The sequence below is a fragment of the Phasianus colchicus genome, chromosome 1 (assembly GCF_987193195.1).
Source record: "Phasianus colchicus chromosome 1, bPhaCol1.hap1.1, whole genome shotgun sequence".
NCBI classification, from domain to species: domain Eukaryota; kingdom Metazoa; phylum Chordata; class Aves; order Galliformes; family Phasianidae; genus Phasianus; species Phasianus colchicus.
Genome location: NC_143436.1, coordinates 186,908,196 through 186,925,980, shown reverse-complemented (window position 1 = coordinate 186,925,980; position 17,785 = coordinate 186,908,196).

Sequence of the window (17,785 nt, the reverse complement as noted above, 5' to 3'; positions counted from 1 at the left end):
AAACTTCAAGTGATGTGTCTCTGCTCCTCCAGCTCCATGTTCGTGGCGAAACAGAAGGTGGCACTCCATGGTTGTATATGTGCTCAGGCTCTGGCACACACAATGTTTCCAAAGCAAGCGTTCATGTTGCCACAAGCTACAACTAACCTAAAGCAGGAAATTCCATGAACACCTGGATCTGTTTGGGCTTATCCTCCCGAGAGCTAAAAGACCATGTTTCTACAGAGGTACACAAAAATGTTGGAAAAAAGAAGTAGCAATGACTATAGATTACATGATAAAATCCTCCTGAGGATGCAAGTGCTTTGGTCTAAGCCTGGAATTATCGCTTTGACAGAATCTCTGCCCTATGCATGTGTAGATATTCATAGATACTAAAGCCAGAATGGACCAGTGGGAACCTGTAGTGATGGCCATACCCCAGCGACCTATTACAAGGTGTATGAGATGATGAAATTTTTCTGAACAGCCACTTAATTGCTCTTTGCTGTCTCTGCACTTATGTCCAGAAAGTCAGGAACCTACAGGTGTATCAAAGTGAAATTTGCTACAGTTGATTTTGCTTCGACATATTCAATCACAAGAAATCCAGATGAAGCCAGTGTGTTCATTGCAGAGAGAGATCAAAGTCGTGCTGTCATATCTAAAAATGCAAATTTCTATGTGAATATGAAAGAGTTGTAAAATGGAAATGGTTTCCCGTTTGATGTGTTTCAAGAGTCACCTTTTCTCTGGTGAAATTCAAAGAATGGTAACACATCAGTTTGCACACCTGTGCTGCTGGCTGTGTGTTGCTGCAGGGCTCCTGCTGAGTGCTGCCGGGGCTCCCAGCACTGCGTGTCTGAGGACCGTGCTGTCTGCAGCAGTCACGTTTCCTCCTGTTCCTAAAACATCAATGATGTTTAAGGAACATCAAAGCTGTCACATTTTATGCTAGTGAGGTATAGGCTCTTATCTTGAGGATTCAGAAAGCAGAAGGCACTTCTTCAACTCTCCTTGCAGGAAATGAAGCTCTTACCTGCTCTCTCCATATAAACTTTTCTATAAATGATATATTTTTTTTATTACCTCCAGTGGCACTGAGATGATCTTTAAACTAAAAGAGCAAAAATTTAGGTTAGATGTTAGGAAGGAGTTCTTTACACAAAGAGCAGTGAGGCCCTGGCACAGCTGCCCAGAGAGCTGTGGTGCCCATCCCTGGAGGTGCTCAAGGCCAGGCTGGATGGGCCCTGGGCAGCCTGAGCTGGTGGGGGCAACCAGCCCATGGCAGGGGTTGGGGCTAGGTGGGCTTTGAAGTCCCTTCCAACTGAAGCCATGATTTCTATGATGTTATGTTTGGAATAGCTGGACGAACCGCTTATATGTCTTTGATAATGTCCTTTTGTTACTATATAGGAGGCAGTGGTTGTAGATGCTCAGCTCTTCATCCCTCTTCTATTTTTTGAAGTGCTTTGAGCTGCTTCTTGCTGAATCACAAGGTTTGGATGGCCAAACAGTTGCCAGCTTCTGGCCAGGGAAGGATGTGGTTCTGCTTCCCTGAATGGAAACAATGGGAGATGCTCTCTGCTCCTCCATGCTGTGTGGACAGAAGGAGTTAAGCATTCATTTTCCAAAGCCAGACTTCATTTTACTTTTTCATGTTGTAGAAAACTATTATGTGTTCACGGATTTACCGGCTTTTTAAAATCATTTTTGCTCCAATTGTGTTTAACCAGCTTAATCCCTCTTAAAGTACTCAATTTTGTACAGTGCATACTTAGGTTTATATAGAATCAGTACTTACTGTTGGTAACAGGCAGGGAAAACAAAGACTAGAGTAGCACCATACATGGTAAAATAAGATGAAAGCTAAAAAAAAAAGAGCAAGAGAGATGCAATGTAGGTAAAAATAGGAGGGTTTAAGAGCTTTGCAACAAACCAGCAGTATGGAAAAGAGAGAGACAGTGGGTGCCTGGGGCTCCTAACAATGTTATTTTCTTATGCCCCTTATCTGGAAGTGACAGGTCATGTCTTGTGTTGGATAGAATTGCATTTGAAGAGCAGATATCGGGGTGCATGTCTTGGCCATACATTTCTACAGAAGAGCAGAACTGGAAATCTGTGTGAAGCAGTCAGAAAGGAGCCAAGCATTCAGTGGGATTTCATATCAGGTTCAGAGTGGCCATGAGCTAGTTACTCCAAAAGATCAGGTTTTACCAAGAAAACCCGTGAGGGTTTAGAGTATTATATTTGATAAATGGAGTACCGTGCTTTCTTAACCAACCTCATGACTGGTGTCCTCCTTGCTTACAGAAGTCAGTGCCTGGCTTGATGCATGCACTCCACTGCATGAGTTGTTCAGGCTGCAAGATGGTTTTATGTTGAGGGAGGGAAGATTTAGGTTGAATATCAGGGGGAAGTTCTTTACTATGAGAGTGGAGAGGTGTTGGAACAGGCAGCCCAGAGGGGTTGTGGATGCCCCGTCCCTGGACATGTTCAAGGCCAGATTGGATGGGGCCCTGGGCAGCCTGGTCTAGTATTAAATGTGGAGGTTGGTGGCCCTGCATGTGGCAGGAGGGTTGGAGATTAATGATCCTTGAGATCCCTTCCAACCCTGGCCATTCTGTGATTCTATGAAGAGCTGGAGCAGCCAATGGTGCTCCCACAGGCAGTACAGCAGTGGGGGAATTTGAGCCTTGGCTGTTCTGCCTTCCATTTGAATGAGCACCAATCTGCTGCTTTTGAAAAAAATACAGCTTGACTTCTGACCCTTAGGGAGGGAGATGGAGAAGGAATGAAGTCTGCCTTTCTGACAGCTGGAAACCCTACAGCAGAAAGGCCAGGTACTGGTACCAGCATCCTGCAGGAGGAGGCTGAGTTTTGCCCTGCAGTCTGCACTGATGTCTGTGTACCTGGGCCAAGGCTCTGATCCGAATTGGGACTATCTGTTTTAAAACTAAATGAAGTATTTTTGTGCAAGGTGCAGTCGGTTCTTCATTTTTAAGAGAAAGCTGCTCCTGCTGTGAAGGAGTCGGTGGATCTGCAGCAGGTACAGAGGCTGCAGTGAGCACCAGGTCCTGCTGCACACATCTTCTATTGAAATATATCTGCTTTTCTTCCCCAGAACAGCAATAAATTTAAGTGTTCTACATTTGCTCCCTGTGCCTGGCAGTGTTAACATCACAGGCATCTCACTCTCCTGTGCTTCAGCTCCTTTCCCCTTGGCAGGATCTGATCTCAAGCTGAAACACCAGTTTATTTATTGTGGTCAATTTAGGCAGAATCCTTCAGCCCCGTCGTGTGGATATTGTCTTCCAGCTGCCATCTGGTATGAAAAAGTAAGTCTGTAAAGACACATGGAAATGAGAGCATTTCATAAAGAGAGCAAGCAATTAAAATCTTCAGTGAAATTCAGATGTGAAGTTTTGTGTCTCACAAGGACACATGTATTAGTTCTGTTCCTGCTTTGGTATTTCTCTTCATTTCTGGCCCCAGTACACTCTGAAACTCTACATACACAAGGAGCATTTTGATCTGATACAGGTATGATTGTAAGCACTTCAGTATTGACTATCTGCTTTGTTTTATGATCTAGTTATAATGCAGCTTGAGCAACAGCACTTCCTCCATAAAGGAGCACTGGAAACATATCAGCCTGTCCTTCATGTCAGTCCAAGAGGCCTGCTGGTCTGCCAGGCGTGTTGGAGATTTAAGCAGGTTAACCTGGTCCAGCACTGTAAGCACAGTGTTGGCTGCCCATCCTTAACTCACCTTGCTGCAAAACTATGCTTTGTGAGCAGCCCAGAGCTGCTGAAGTTACTCAGTGCTTCCTCTTTGTTCTATGTATCTTGACTCCAAACTAAACTAAAAATACGTGCCTCACAGAAGTGCAGCAGGGCTCATATCTCACCAGGTCCTGACGCAGGTTGTGTTGGTGGTGTTGCCTTTGGAATGTTGGCCATTCGAGGGTGGATCAACCATACAGAGAGATGTTTATCCGTCTTCAGAAATGAAGAGGTGCTTAGTTATTTGGATAATGTACTGAACATTTTCTCAGTGTGTCAGTAGTAGGAAAACACTGTTTCTATGCTACTGATACATCAGCTGTAAGTCTGGCTTTCCTCGCTGTTTTTTTCCCATCTTCTTTATTAAAGAAATGTCTGTCATCACTATGTAAATTCAAACACCAGTATAACCGAGCCACAACACTAGGTTTGAAGCAACCCATCACTGGGAAGCCTCACTACTGGAGTCTACCCATTTGTCCTGATGTCTCCCTATGGAGACATAAGTGCCCAGCTTCAGCATGGGCCAGATGCAAAGCCACGTCTATCCTTCAGCCCTCCAACTGCATGTGGGGATTGTGCAAGCAGCAGGAAGCACCTGCAATGGGAAACTGCTGTCTGGCAGAGAGATGCTGCCTCCTGAGCACTGGTGGGGTGGCTTGGCTGGAGGGGCCTGGCACAGCGACCATGCCAAGCCTGGGATGAGGCTTTAGCAGCACATCAGAGACACTTTATCACAACTGTTCTGAATCTAAATTCCTTATCACACAGCTCCCATCGCTCAAGCTGGTTGCTGTCGGTACAGACCCTCCAGAGCAGGAGGCTCTGCAGTGGGGCTGGTGGCCCACCTGGATTCCTGCACGGTGAGGTAAGGCTTTCCAAACACTGCCTCTATTATCACTGCCTCTGCCTTCCTTATTAGGGCAGGCTGAGGTTTCCGTTCCACCCCAACCACCTCAGATGAATCAGACCATCACTGAGCCTGAAAATCTGCAAAACCTGCAAAATCGTTCCCGTAAAGCTTGCATCTAACCCAAGTGTTTGGAAATGTGTAAAGAGCAGGGAGGACAAGGCTGCGGTTGCAGCATGGCAAATTACCAAAATTCCCTTCATCCATGACTGGATTTGCCACAGAATCATAGAATATCCTGAGTTGGAAGGATCATCAAGTCCAACTCCTGTAAGCCTGTCACTGTGAGGACACCATGGTGTCCCCAAGGAGATGTCACCTTGGGGGTATGGAGGGGTCCAGGTCCCCTTTGGGTAACTCAGTACCAGACAGATCTGGATGGACTGGGAAGGCCAGTGGAGGGCCACCAAGGCAGTGAAGGGACTGGAGCACCTCTGCTACGAGGAGAAGCTGAGTGCTGTTCTGCCTGTAGAAGAGGAGGATGAGGGTCATCTCATAAATACCCAAATAGAGCCTGCCGAAAGGATGGAGCCAGGCTCTTGTCACATGTAGTTCTAAGGCAGATTTAGGTATTGATAAACTTAGACAATTTCTGTAAGTGATATTTGTATGCAAATTACTGTGATGGAAAGCGTTAAATGGTAGATTTATGTTTCAAATGCCATGTTTTAGTATCGTTCTCTTTTGGAACATAACCAATAATTTATTGATTATTGCGTTACATAATATTTTATTACTTGTAGGTGCTGTCTTGATAAAAAGAAACTTTAGTTTCCTTAATCAGCATGGGAAATGGGAAATATGTGCAAAACCAAGAGAGTTAATTTTTGGTGTCATTGCTGGAACAGAAACAGAACTTCCCTACTGCTCATCCTTTGCCGTTCCAGTTGGGTATGGTTGTCCTTTATCACTGTCCATTTTCTGGATATATATATGGAGTGTCAAAAAAAGTGACAGGTGTCATTTTGAAGGTGGATGAAACTCTTCCAGGTTAATTTGCTTATTAACTGCCTATGAATTGTTAAGCATTTCCAGAAGAAAAGTGCTGTTTAAACTAGGGGTGTACCCAGTGTTTGGAACACTGACTAGTTTACAGTTGATGTGACAGGAGTGGTGCATAAATGGTCTTGAGTTTGTCCCATGAGAGAATGAAGTGAGTGCTAACATAGTGTCTGAGTTGAAGGTTCTTCTGAAGAAAGGTTGACATCTCTCAAAAACTTGACCCAAGATGCCTTTTTGCACCCAAGAAACCTCAGGACTTACCTGCTCTGAGTGCTTTTCCCCTGAAAATACAAAAGATTTGAAGTATTTAATATTTCTCAGTTCTTTATGGAAACTGGCTTTTTAGAGGATGGCCCCAGCCATCCAAAGGGGAGTGATGATGTCCAGTGGGTGTCTGCCAACATTCAGATTGCAGAGAAAACACTCAGTTCCTATACCTGGGCTGAATGAAGAAGGATATGAATATTTTATCATTAATTCAACTACTAAAACGTTCATTGTCTCATTCCATATTATGGAAATTCTCATATTTTAAAAATTACAGGTACGTATTAAAATTCCAATATAGAACTTGCTGACAGTTGTTAGTTGCATTGCAAAGAGTGCATAACAATCCATTTTAACTTTTTAATGGCTTTTTGATCACAATTCATTAAAAACAGTTCATTAAAAACAGAATGTAAAGCAAACAGACCAATTTCACCTGTGTAGTCTTAGATTCTAGAGATAATTCCTGACATGTCTCTCCTTGAAGAGGAAAATCTAACTGTAGGACTTCTTGCAGAGTAATTCACATCAACCTGATCCCTCTGTTTCTTACAGCAGTTCTGTGCTGCTGCCAACTCAATTTTAGAGCCATTATGTTCAAGTGAAATATAGTAATAATAACTTCACAGGCCAAAAATGATATTAAATAAGCACTGCAGTAGGTATTCCAAAGTCATATATGGAAGAAGTGTTCACTCGAACATTTCTTCATAACTTTTGGAAGTAGAATTGAAGAGTGTACTGGGTAAGAAAGGCTTTCCTAGAATCATGGAATGATGTGGGTTGGAAGGGAACTCAAAGATCATCCAATTTCAACCTCCTGCCATGTGCTGGTTGTCCCCCACCAGCTCAGGCTGCCCAGGCACCATCCAGCCTGGCCTTGAGCACCTAGCTGGATGAGGCATCCACAACCTCTCTGGAAAGCCCATTCCATCACCTCACCACCCTCCCTATGAAAAGCTTTCCCCTGATATCTAATCTAAATCTCCCTTCCTTTAGTTTAAAATCATTCCCCTTATCCTATCACTATCTACCCATGTAAAAAGTTGATTTCCCTCCTGTTGAGAATCTCCCTTTAAATACTGGAAGGATGCAATGAGCCTCTTTCCTAGAATATTAATGGGAGGGTTTGATGCTGATGTGCACGAAAAGCTCTTCCACCTCCTGGACCATGATTTTAGCTGCTTTTTAGTGCCCAGTGGGTCAGTGGGAGCCACAGAGAGCTAAGTCATGGGGCTTACAGCAACTCATGGCCCTGTGCAGCACATATTGTACCAGATCCAAAGCAGACACGAATATTTTAATATGTGTAATGCTTTGTCCTGGATGGGACCGTCCTTAGAGTGCAGCCATCTTGGGAGATGTAGTTCCTGGTGAAAGAAAGAGTTCATCTTTGGGTGGGATGGGCAGCTCTGCTATGTTAGAGAGCAAACCAAACTTGTGAATGGGCTGGATGCTTGGGATCTGAATTGTTCTCTATAGAAGAAGGAGCAAGCAGACATATGATGCCTACTCATGACTGTTGACTATATTCAGTATTATGCAGAAATTTCTTACAGAATCTAGTAGATATCTTCATTCCCTACTGTTGCTGCAGAAGTAATGCATGTTTAACCAGAGCCTTTAGGACTCTTCTGTTACAAACAGTTGCACAGCCACGATGCTGTTGTGCATGAGAACAGAGCCTGGAGACAAATATGCGCATTCCTAAAATGTACATTGCTTTAAGGCCTGATCAGATTGAGGCTTGGGTCACCCAAAATGAAATACTTCATTAGATGTAGACTGGGAACCAGATTCAGAGGCATCAGAGAAAGCTTCCAGTAGAAATATTAAAGGTTTCAGAGTAAAGAAGTAAGTAGGAACATGAAGAAATGTCTCAGAATAATTATCACCAGCAAAATGGAGGTGGATAAGGAAGGTGTGGACCAAGCAGGCAGGGCAGGTGACCTGAGTGGGGTGAGAAAAGGCTGTGGTAGGAGAAGCAGCAGCCTCCAGGAGTGTCCAGTCATGGGGATGAGGAAGATTTGTCCTGACAGTGTCATGCCTTCTCCTTGGTTGAGTTTTAAGGAGATTTGTACAGAGATAGTCCAAAAATTGGGAAAAAAAAAAAAAAAAAAGACTTTCCTTTTACCACACATATAAATCATATCCTCCAAAACACCATTTTCATAGTGGAAGGAAAACTCTGGCTGTACATGCATGACCCCAAGTGCTCCATGCCCCTTAGCAGTGAGAGAGCAAGCTTATGACTGTTTGGTTTCTGAGCACTGTCCCACAGACAGCCCTGGTCAGAGTGGCCATGGGGAGCTGCCACCCAACCTCTCTGCCTGGGGAAGGGAATAACTTCATTCCATAAATATGATTTTCAGAAATCTTGCTGGATTCTCACAACTGCCAACACAGCTTTGCTCCAACTCTCTCTTGCACTGGAGAGGGGAAAATATTTGGTTTTGTATTTAAAGCAAGGAATAATCTGTTCTCTGCATTAGGCCAACTGAGCACTTTGTGTGCCTGGAGCAGCACAGCATCAGGACTTTTGCTTTTTAAATTCACATTTCTGGAATCCAGGAGCAAAGTCCTCACTAATGCTGTGGGACGTGGGGTTTGTCATTTGTCCACAAACACACTACCTGCATAGATATAGACCACGTGTCACTCACAGGCACCCAGTTGCCATTTAGCTTCTAAGTTCCTTTTCAAGGGCTCTTTTTCTAGTTGCAGAATTGTTGTTCATTTACAGGAGATTTTAAGTTTCTCTAAGAATAAAATTTTCTTGCATCACATCAATGAGGCATGTCTCAATATCAAAATTTATTTTAATTTTCAGCATCTTTTTATACCCAGTGGGACCACAAGTTCTTCAAATCAGTATGACAGGGCTATTAACCATATGTACTTAGTGAAAATGCCATTGGTTGCTTGCTTTTCAAAGAGACAGCAGGTTTCCCCATGTGGTAAATGGGTTAATAACAGCAAACACTGAAACCTCCCCCACCTTTTTTTTTTTTTTTTAACTACACATATTAATTAAAGCCAAAAACTGAATCTGAGGATGGTGTTATTCAGGACAGCTTTGAATTCAACATCTCATTTAGCCAATATACTTTGAATTATATAGAGAGTTAACATTTGCACTTCAGTAGCTGAAGCCTTCACAAAAGGTCATGTTTCATTCTGTATTAGACATGCCATGTTGGCTTTCTGCTCATGGTTTTCTTGCACGTATGAGCGCTTAAGGTAAAATGCTTTCTACTTCCAAAAGCAGCAAGTGTACAGACATTCAATACAAAAATGTTTCCTCCGTGCCCGTTTCTGGTCAGCAGGAATTTTCTCCCTCTCTGCAAAGCAGCAGGGTAGAGGAATTCAGGCTGATTTCTCCAGGTTTCTGTCCCAGATTCTCCAGAGAGCAATGACTATCACAGAAATACAGATTTCTTCTTGACTTGCAGCACCATGCCCAAATGATTTGCCTGCTTAACTCATCACACCAATCTCTCTGTTTTTATGAGTTCTGGGAAATCAAAACACAAAATAATTCTGCGTTGGCGGTCGTAACTTGAGGCAGATGAAAGGCAATGTACTTGCATGTCCTCCTGCCTTCCCCAGGTCCAGAACTGCAGCTGGGCTGAGCTTTGAGGAGCAGTGCTTGCCCTGCACCTACCAAAGCAAGCTAGGATCGAATGAGGACAATGACATGTGCTTCATCGTGAGTACTCTGGTTTTGACTCTCTTAAATTTTGTATGCTCCCAGCTATGCAGTATGAAATGTTCTGTTAAACTGTGACCCCTCACTACAAGGAAAGATATTGAGGCCCTGAAGCATGCTCAAAGCAGGGCAATGAAACTGAGATGGGTCTGGAGCACAAGTCTTATGGGGAGCAGCTGAGGGAACTGGGATTGTTCAGTGTGGAAAAGAGGAGGTTCAGGGGAGACCTTATTGCTCTCTACAACTGCCTGAAAGGAGGCTGGGTTGAGGTCGGGGTCAGCCTCTTCTCTCAGGTAAGAGCAATGAGAGGGAATGGCCTCAAGTTACACCAGGGAGGTTCAGGTTGGATATTAGAAAAAAATTATTCTCAGATAGAGTGGTGATGCAGTGGCACAGGCTGCCCAGGGAGGTGGTGCAGTCACTGCCCCTGGAGGTGTTCAGGAACTGTAGAGATGTGGCACTGAGGGATGTGGTGAGTGGGTATGGTGGGGGTGGGCTGGGGTTGAACCAGGTGACCTTAGTGGCCTTTTCCAGCCTTAAAGATTCTATGATTCTGTCTAAATGTGTAACATTGCACTAGTTTACACTGGTACAGCCCCAGACACGCATAATTCTGGAGTGCCTGCAATATAAGTTGAGGTCCACACAATTTTTCAGTTTATCTGGATTTAAACAGGTTGAATGTTGTTGAACTTTGCAAACCTGGGCAGTTTTGTTCACATAAACTGAGGGATATCATCATAACTCAAATCACGATAAAAAGATTTAAGCTACAATGCAAGGAAAAGAATTGGGGAAGGAGCAGAAAATGCATGTGTGTGTTTGTAACAGATAGCGAAACAGTGATGCTACAGAATGAAATGCCATCTTTCACCCTATCCAGCAGCAGCAGGTGACATCAAGTTTCTTGCAACCACCTTCAGCTAACTGCAGTCTGAAGAACATCTCTTCACTTCTCTGAAGGTTGGTGGGCAATTTAACTGAAACACATTTAGCTTAATGGCAAGTAAAGAATGACGTTTTTCCATGACTCCAGACCATAGTAACACATTCCAGGAGCAGCTGCTGCTCTATCCAGATGCAGCCACTACATGAAATCTTTGTCCATCACGCTGATGGACACATGGATCTGCCTGAAGACTGTCTGCATCAGCATTACAGACTGAGGGAACACCCAATAAGAAAGCACAGAAAATCCAAGAGAAAACACAGAAGAGACTTGGAGGAAGTCTGAAGAACAAGGAAAAACCTCTGAGCTCATCAGCACGCTTCACCTAGCAAGCACAGGAGAGACACACACATTCTCACATAGTTCTGCAAATATGTCAGTAAGCATAGGAAGGAAATCTACCTAAACTGTAAGAAACTGAAAGAATTTGAAAGATCCTAATTTCTAAATGCAAGAGATAGAAAATGAAGCTGCCTGTAGAAGCTCCAGCCTGGTGTGTCACTGATTGCAGAGATGGCAGGGAGTGCCCTTCTTCTCCCAGCTATGGGAATCTTGTTTGTATGGGTCCCTGGTCAGCTTGACTTGGTGGGTGGCAACCAGCCCATGGACGTGGGTTGGAGCTCAATCATCCCTTCCAACCTAAGCCATTCAATGATTCTATGAGAATCTGAATTGGTCATCTGCTGTTGGTAGTGGTGGAGTGATAGAGAGGTTTTGGAGGGTGATTCAGACCATCCCAAGATAGGAATTTGGTGTGATTCATCTCATCCTGAATACAAGCACCTCTGTTCACCTGGGATTAATTTTACAATCTAAATCAGAGGAACAGAACTGCATCAGTTAGGTGAGAAAGCTTTGGAAGTGGTCTGCAGCTGTAGATCCATTTTGCGTGGGGTTCAACCAAATGCTCTGCAGGGCATTCAGAAATGAGCTATCCAAGCTTGAAGGTTGCCTTAGGCTTTCTTTGTCATCAGTGAGGAACAGGCACCTCGGTAGGGCAATTCATCCACCCACAGAGCTGGCAGGCTGCTGAGTCACACTCTGCAAATGCTCAACATCTTCTGCCTGGGCAAGTCATTGTCAAGAAAAACTGGCCATAAACTGTGTTTTGCTTGATTAAACAAACAAACAAACAAACAAACAAGTATTTTGGGAATACAGAAAATATTTTCTGAGTTAGAAATAGGGGGGGGTTGGTAGTGCATGGAGAACCTGGAACTGATTTGGTGGTGGAAGTCACACTGCTGAGAGTAGTAGGAGTAAGTCCAAAAGGAAACTGCTCATACACTGAACACATACAAACCCATGGGGTCACCAATTCCAGGAAAAAACAAGGAATGTATCTTCCAGCATAGCCTCTGAGGATGGGGCTTCAAGAAGCATTAGATCAAGCTGTTGGCATGGAGTGAAGGTGCAGCCTCAGGTCAACACTTGAGCCAAAGTGTCTAGCTGGGAGCTGGATGTATATAGATATACATATCATAGAATCATAGAATGGCCTGGGTTGAAAAGGACCACAACGATCATCTGTTTTCAACACCCCTGCTATGTGCAGGGTTGCCAACCACCAGACCAGGTTGCCCACACAGAGTGAGAAGTCAACGGGACAGCATGGAAGAAGCTTCTGAGGCTCCCTTTGTGCCCCAGCATCTGGATTGATAGAGCTAAACTGCTCAAGGCAGTTGCACAAGCACAAAGAGCATTATCTGCTGACCTTGGTGGGACAACAGCCCACAGTGCTGGGCCATTCCTATTTCCAGTTATTCCAGGGTGAGTCTGTGCTTGTGCGCTCAGAGTTAGGAATTTATGTTGGTAAAAAAAGAAAGAAAAGCAGTTTTACCTGAAATAGTGATTTGTGTACTGAAAGTTGATTAGTGTGTGGCCAGGTGGTGGGAGGTGTTAGTTGCAGAATCGCTCAGTAAATGCTGCATGCTCACATGTATATTTAAAAATGGTGTGTCCTCTACTTTTAATGACAAAAGCTGAATTTTTGTTGTCTTTTTATCGCTAAACTGCATGCAAAATCACTGCACAGCAATCAGAAGTGATAGGGAGCTGCAGACTGAACACGAATGAACCGCTACTGTTGAAGTTGCATAACCGTCTCCTATATCTGCACTCAGAGCCCATCCAGAGGCCTATCCTCAGACAGACAGACAGACAGACAGACAGACAGACACTAGCTGTTGTCTGAGCAGAGCTGAGTGCCCCAGGGGGCACCTTGCTGGGTTTGGGTGTGGGCTTTGTGTTACTCTCACTGCAAGGACATCGAGGCAGCTCTACAGCTTTTTGATAAGCTTGTAACATCTCTTAAACCAAAGTAATGGCATTAATTTGTCATAGAGCTCTAATTTTCTAATGAAAGAAGACAAATTAAAGGAGATTTGTTTCTATTGACAGAAAACACATATTGTAATCTTTTCAACGAGGCTTTTTTAGAACAGAATATACATTTTCAGATGCAGAATACACAGAGATGCAGCTAATTACACGGCCAATTTCCCAGCAAAGTTGTTTCATTTATTTTTAAGCAGTCCCAGTAATTTTAATTATCTGACATATTAAAACAAAATTAAGCAGATGAATTTTTGCATGTCAAAGCCTTAGGAAGCCAGTGTATAGCAGCTGAAATAGATAACACAGCTCAGTGCTGCTTACAAGGGTTATGACTGCTCTTTTCAAAATAATTTCCTAGGCTGGAAAAAGGGGTTGCAAGTAAGCTTTTTAAATTAAAGGGAATATAGGCTTAAGAAAAAAATGGACGTGAACTGCCCATGAATGTGTTTAGACTGGAAAAAAGCCAGCCACTGTCAGAAAAGTGAACTTTCAGAGCATCCTTCTAGAGGGAAAGACAGAGATAGAGGCTGACACTTCTGTGAGAGACATATCCATCAGCTCAGCTCCTGGCGTGGTTCGCTGTGACAGCAGCAGAGGATGATGACCTGGGAGCTGGAGAGGCTTTGCAAGAATGAGCAAGAAATCAAGGAGGGAAAAGTAAGGTATTCATGAAAGGGAGTGTAAACTTGAGAAGCTGCCTTCAGAGTGCCAAAACAACCCAAACTGCATTTACATAACCACAGCATCCACCCGCCTCTACAAACCACACACGACCAGGGATTGAGAATAAATTAATCATTTCAGGGCTGCGTGGAGGAACCTGTCCCTGTCCCTGTGCTGGCCACCCAGAGCTGCAGCAGCCGCTGGGGTGGGGAGGTGGGGGCTGTGGGAGCTGCTCCTCCTGAAGGTATAGGGCCATTTTAGGGCTGCGTTAATCCTAAATTTAACTATTGTCAAAGGCTTGTGTTAGATCCCTCTGCTCCCACACAGCCTGATGGGAGCCAGGAATAACTCCCTGAAGGTTGAATCCCATCCCAAGCACTGCCATTGGATGCCTATTTCCACAATACAAATGCTAACCTCTGAGCCATCCTTGTGCAGGGCAGCAGCACCGTGGGGGGGGGGGGGGGGGTGCAAATCCAGAGGAGGAGAGCTGGATGCAGCCAGAGGGACAAGGAGGGACCTCCTGAGGTAGGCTGGAAGCAGTGCTGTTATTTATTGCTCCTGAAGAGCCTGCAGTGCGGGTGTAAGGACGGCTGCGTTTGCTTTGGCTGCTGGGCTGACAAATGGGGAGGGGGGATAAAACCCATTTTGGTTTGGATTAAATATTGCATTTTTGGGGGGAGAGGTTGTCATGAAGACTACAAACGGAAGAAGATAAAAGATCTGTTCAAAAGAAAACTCTGACTGGAGCTGGAGGTGATTGTTTGCACTGTGGATGACAGTAAGCAGATCAAAAAATATTTGAAATGGTGGCAGCTCCTTGATGTCAGCCTCCAGTCTGCACCCTTGTTCCTTTTTAGCCCTCAAGAGCTAGTGGTGCAGCCTTAACCAGTGCATGGGATGACTGGGACATGGAAGGCAAGTTGCCACCAAGATCTTCCATGAGCTGCCCTGTGAACTCATGAAAGGTTTCCCAAGGAAAAAGTGTCTGGTTTTGGAATTTATTAATGATGATGGGATGTCTCTTCTCATCCAGTTGCCTGCTGTAAATCTTTTTCCTCATTCTCTCCACTCTTTTTGGAGAGCTTGCAGCTGGACAGATGCTCCACAGAGGACCAGCCCTGGTGTTAAGGGCCTTCCCGTCATTTCAGAAGTGCTGACCAAGACAAGCTGAGAGGGATGAGATTTTTGGCATGGAGATGTTGAAGTGGTTTGTGTTTTTGTATTTTTTTCCCACTTGTGGGAATGGAGTTGCTTTGTGCGATGAGGGAAATGTCGGTCACAGCCACAAGTGGCATTTCAGTGCTGGAGGTGTGGGGATGTGTGAAGGCAGGGCAGGACGTGGGTGGGCACAAGGCTCGAGCCAGGGTGAGCCTCAGCCCTGCACAGCGCTGTGGGCTCGGGTCATTGTGTGCCTGCTTAGCTTGTCGCCCCTCATGTCTTCCAGGGAGCAGCCATGCTGTGGGTGATTGGATCTCAGCTTGGGACACACAGAGATCATGGGAAACATGTGGAGACCATTGCCTGGAAAGCAAGCAGCCTGAGCCATGGCTGGGTAGAAGTGTTTCTTCATTTTTATGCTTTTTTCCCCCCCTACTTTGCAGGAGGACCGAGCCTCATCTTTATATTTTTGATTTACTAATTTCGTTGGAACAAGAGTTGGAGCCCGGGATCTTAACTGTGGTGTTAATGATGTGGCAGGCTTGGCTCGGAGATGTTTATTTGAAGCAGGCCATCTGAGGTCCCTGCAGCACAGCCCAACCGCCGGCTGCTGCCTGGTCCCAGGTGGCTTCTCCACACGTTGACTGAAAATTCCAGCCTGAGAAACTTTTCCTGGCAGAGGTTTTGTTGAAAATGGTACATTCCCAAAAAGAGGTTGAAAAAACTATTTTCCAGAGAGAAAAAAAAAAAAAAAAAAAAAAGCTTTATCAAAGCATTCCTACCTGCTGTGGGCAGTGGGCTGCAGGAGGTGCTGCAGGCAAGTGGACACAGCTCTTTCATGGATGGGGAGCAGGCCTGGGGCTCCCCGTGTCCTGAGCCCTTGGGAAAACTATGGAGGTTTACATGTCTAGAAGAAAACATTGGAAACCCCAGTGTGCAGCCCAAGCTGCAAATGGTTACAATGGGATGGTAGTTTGCCAAGAGGAGAAAAGAAATAGATACTGTCCCCTTCAGTTCTCCTGCAGGGTACACAGGTAATATTGTGTTATTCACAAAATAAAGCCTAACTCTGGCTTTTAGGATAGCTGAAGAAGTATATCCAATATGATTTACAGTCCCCAAAGGAGAATAGATGTCTTCCACTTGTGGTGATGGGGAGTTTGGAGTGAGTGGTTACTGGAAGGAGGGAAAAGGGAGAGCTGCCCCTGTTGTGTCATCTTTTTAGGAAGAGTCATGAGATTGCCCCATGCCCCAGAAGGTGTTTCCAATCTGCTCAGGCATGCTTCCAGTGTGTGGGTCACAGCAATAACAGAAAAAGGCTTGAAAGCAGTTGCTTCCTTTGTGGGAGGGTCAGACAAAGCTGTCTGGGAGGTCAGATGAATATCTCTAATGGATAAAGTTTGTTCTTCATTTATGAGTGGTAGCAAAAAATACCTAACAGCGACAAAAACAAAAAACCCCACCAACATCTCTGAAATCCGTGCCCAAGATGCCTCTGTCTAGAGGATCACAGCAACCAAAGTGGGTAGGATTGGCTGTTACAGTAAACAGCCTGGTAAAGCCATAGAGAAGTTATTTAGATTACTGACATTATTGGAACCATGTTAGAGCTGAAGCTCTAATAGCTCTTTCTGGCTATTATGAATTTCTGCATAGCAAAGAGTGAAAAAGATAAAGCTATCCCCCACATCCTCACTTTGTTGTAACTGGTCCATCATTGCTTGAGAAATGAAACAGCATGATTAACCTGGGGAAATCTCACCCCGGGGTGCTGCTCCATCTCTTTGCCCTACAGCTGGAGTCATTTCCATTCTTGAAGGTGCTACCCATTGGTATTGTATTACTGATGATTTGATCTGCAATATGCATAAGTAATAACCAGTTGTGTTGCCCAGAGAGGTGGTGGATGCCCTGTCCCTGGAGACATTCAAGATGGATGGGGCTCTGAGCACCTGATCTAGCCATAGGTGTTTCTGTTCACTGAGTAACCATTAAGGGTCCCTACCAACTCAAACTATTGTATAATTCTATGATTTTATGATTACTGCATGGAACAATTAAACTACCCAGTTCCCCAATTCCCACGATACACCTGGACACATTCTGTAAGACACTGCTCTTCCATGATAGACCTGAGCATATTTTCTTCATGGCCATCCCTCACCTATAGCTCACAACTCTTACACAGCACCACTGTGCTTGGCAGAGTCTCCTGTGAATCCCCATGGGATTTGGTCACTTTGGTTCCTTGCTGAGAGCTTAAATAATGTGCACAAATCAACAGCCCCTGGTTGCTGCACAGTGCAAGTCTGAAGAGCAGTCAACCAGTGATGTGAAAGGAGGAACGGAGCTGGCAAGGCTCACGTTTTAGCTGGAACAAATGTGATCGCCATGCCGATATGTTTCTCGTGAAGATAGTTTTGTTTTCTTAAGCAGCAAGAAGAGCTGGCTGGAAAGTAGCATTTCTCTTTTATGAGGTTTTAGAAATTTCAGCATTTGGTTTTATTATATATGGTTTATTTATTATGTGGAGGGAAAACCATGGTCTCCAGTTTTTTCTGAGAATTGAAGAGGGAGGCTGGGGCCTGGTGACAGGGACTCACCCCACCACACTGTGTCTGAGACTTATGGCCAACCCCTTGCTTGGTGGCAGGAGTTGTGGGGCTTCCAGCTCTGTCCTCCTCCTGCCAGCAAGGTCCAAATTGGGCACCATTTGTTCTCTTTAGATCAGGGAGCTTTGCACATGAGTGTATGATGAAGTGAATTTGACAGCCTTTCCCTGAACAAGGCCTATGCTCTGTGTGGCTCTGCTCCCTGAGCTAGTCTACATCAAAACCCCAGGTGTGGCACTTGCAGTGGCACCATTCAAGTCCTTTTGTGCTGGGACGTTGGCATCGAGGTGATGGGGTCAGGCTGAACAAAGTTGTGGCTGAAAAGAGGGCTGCTCCACATAAGTGGCCGCATTTCTTTGGCACAGCATCAATATGACACCGCATTGGAGGAAAGTGTCAACCTGGCTGAGA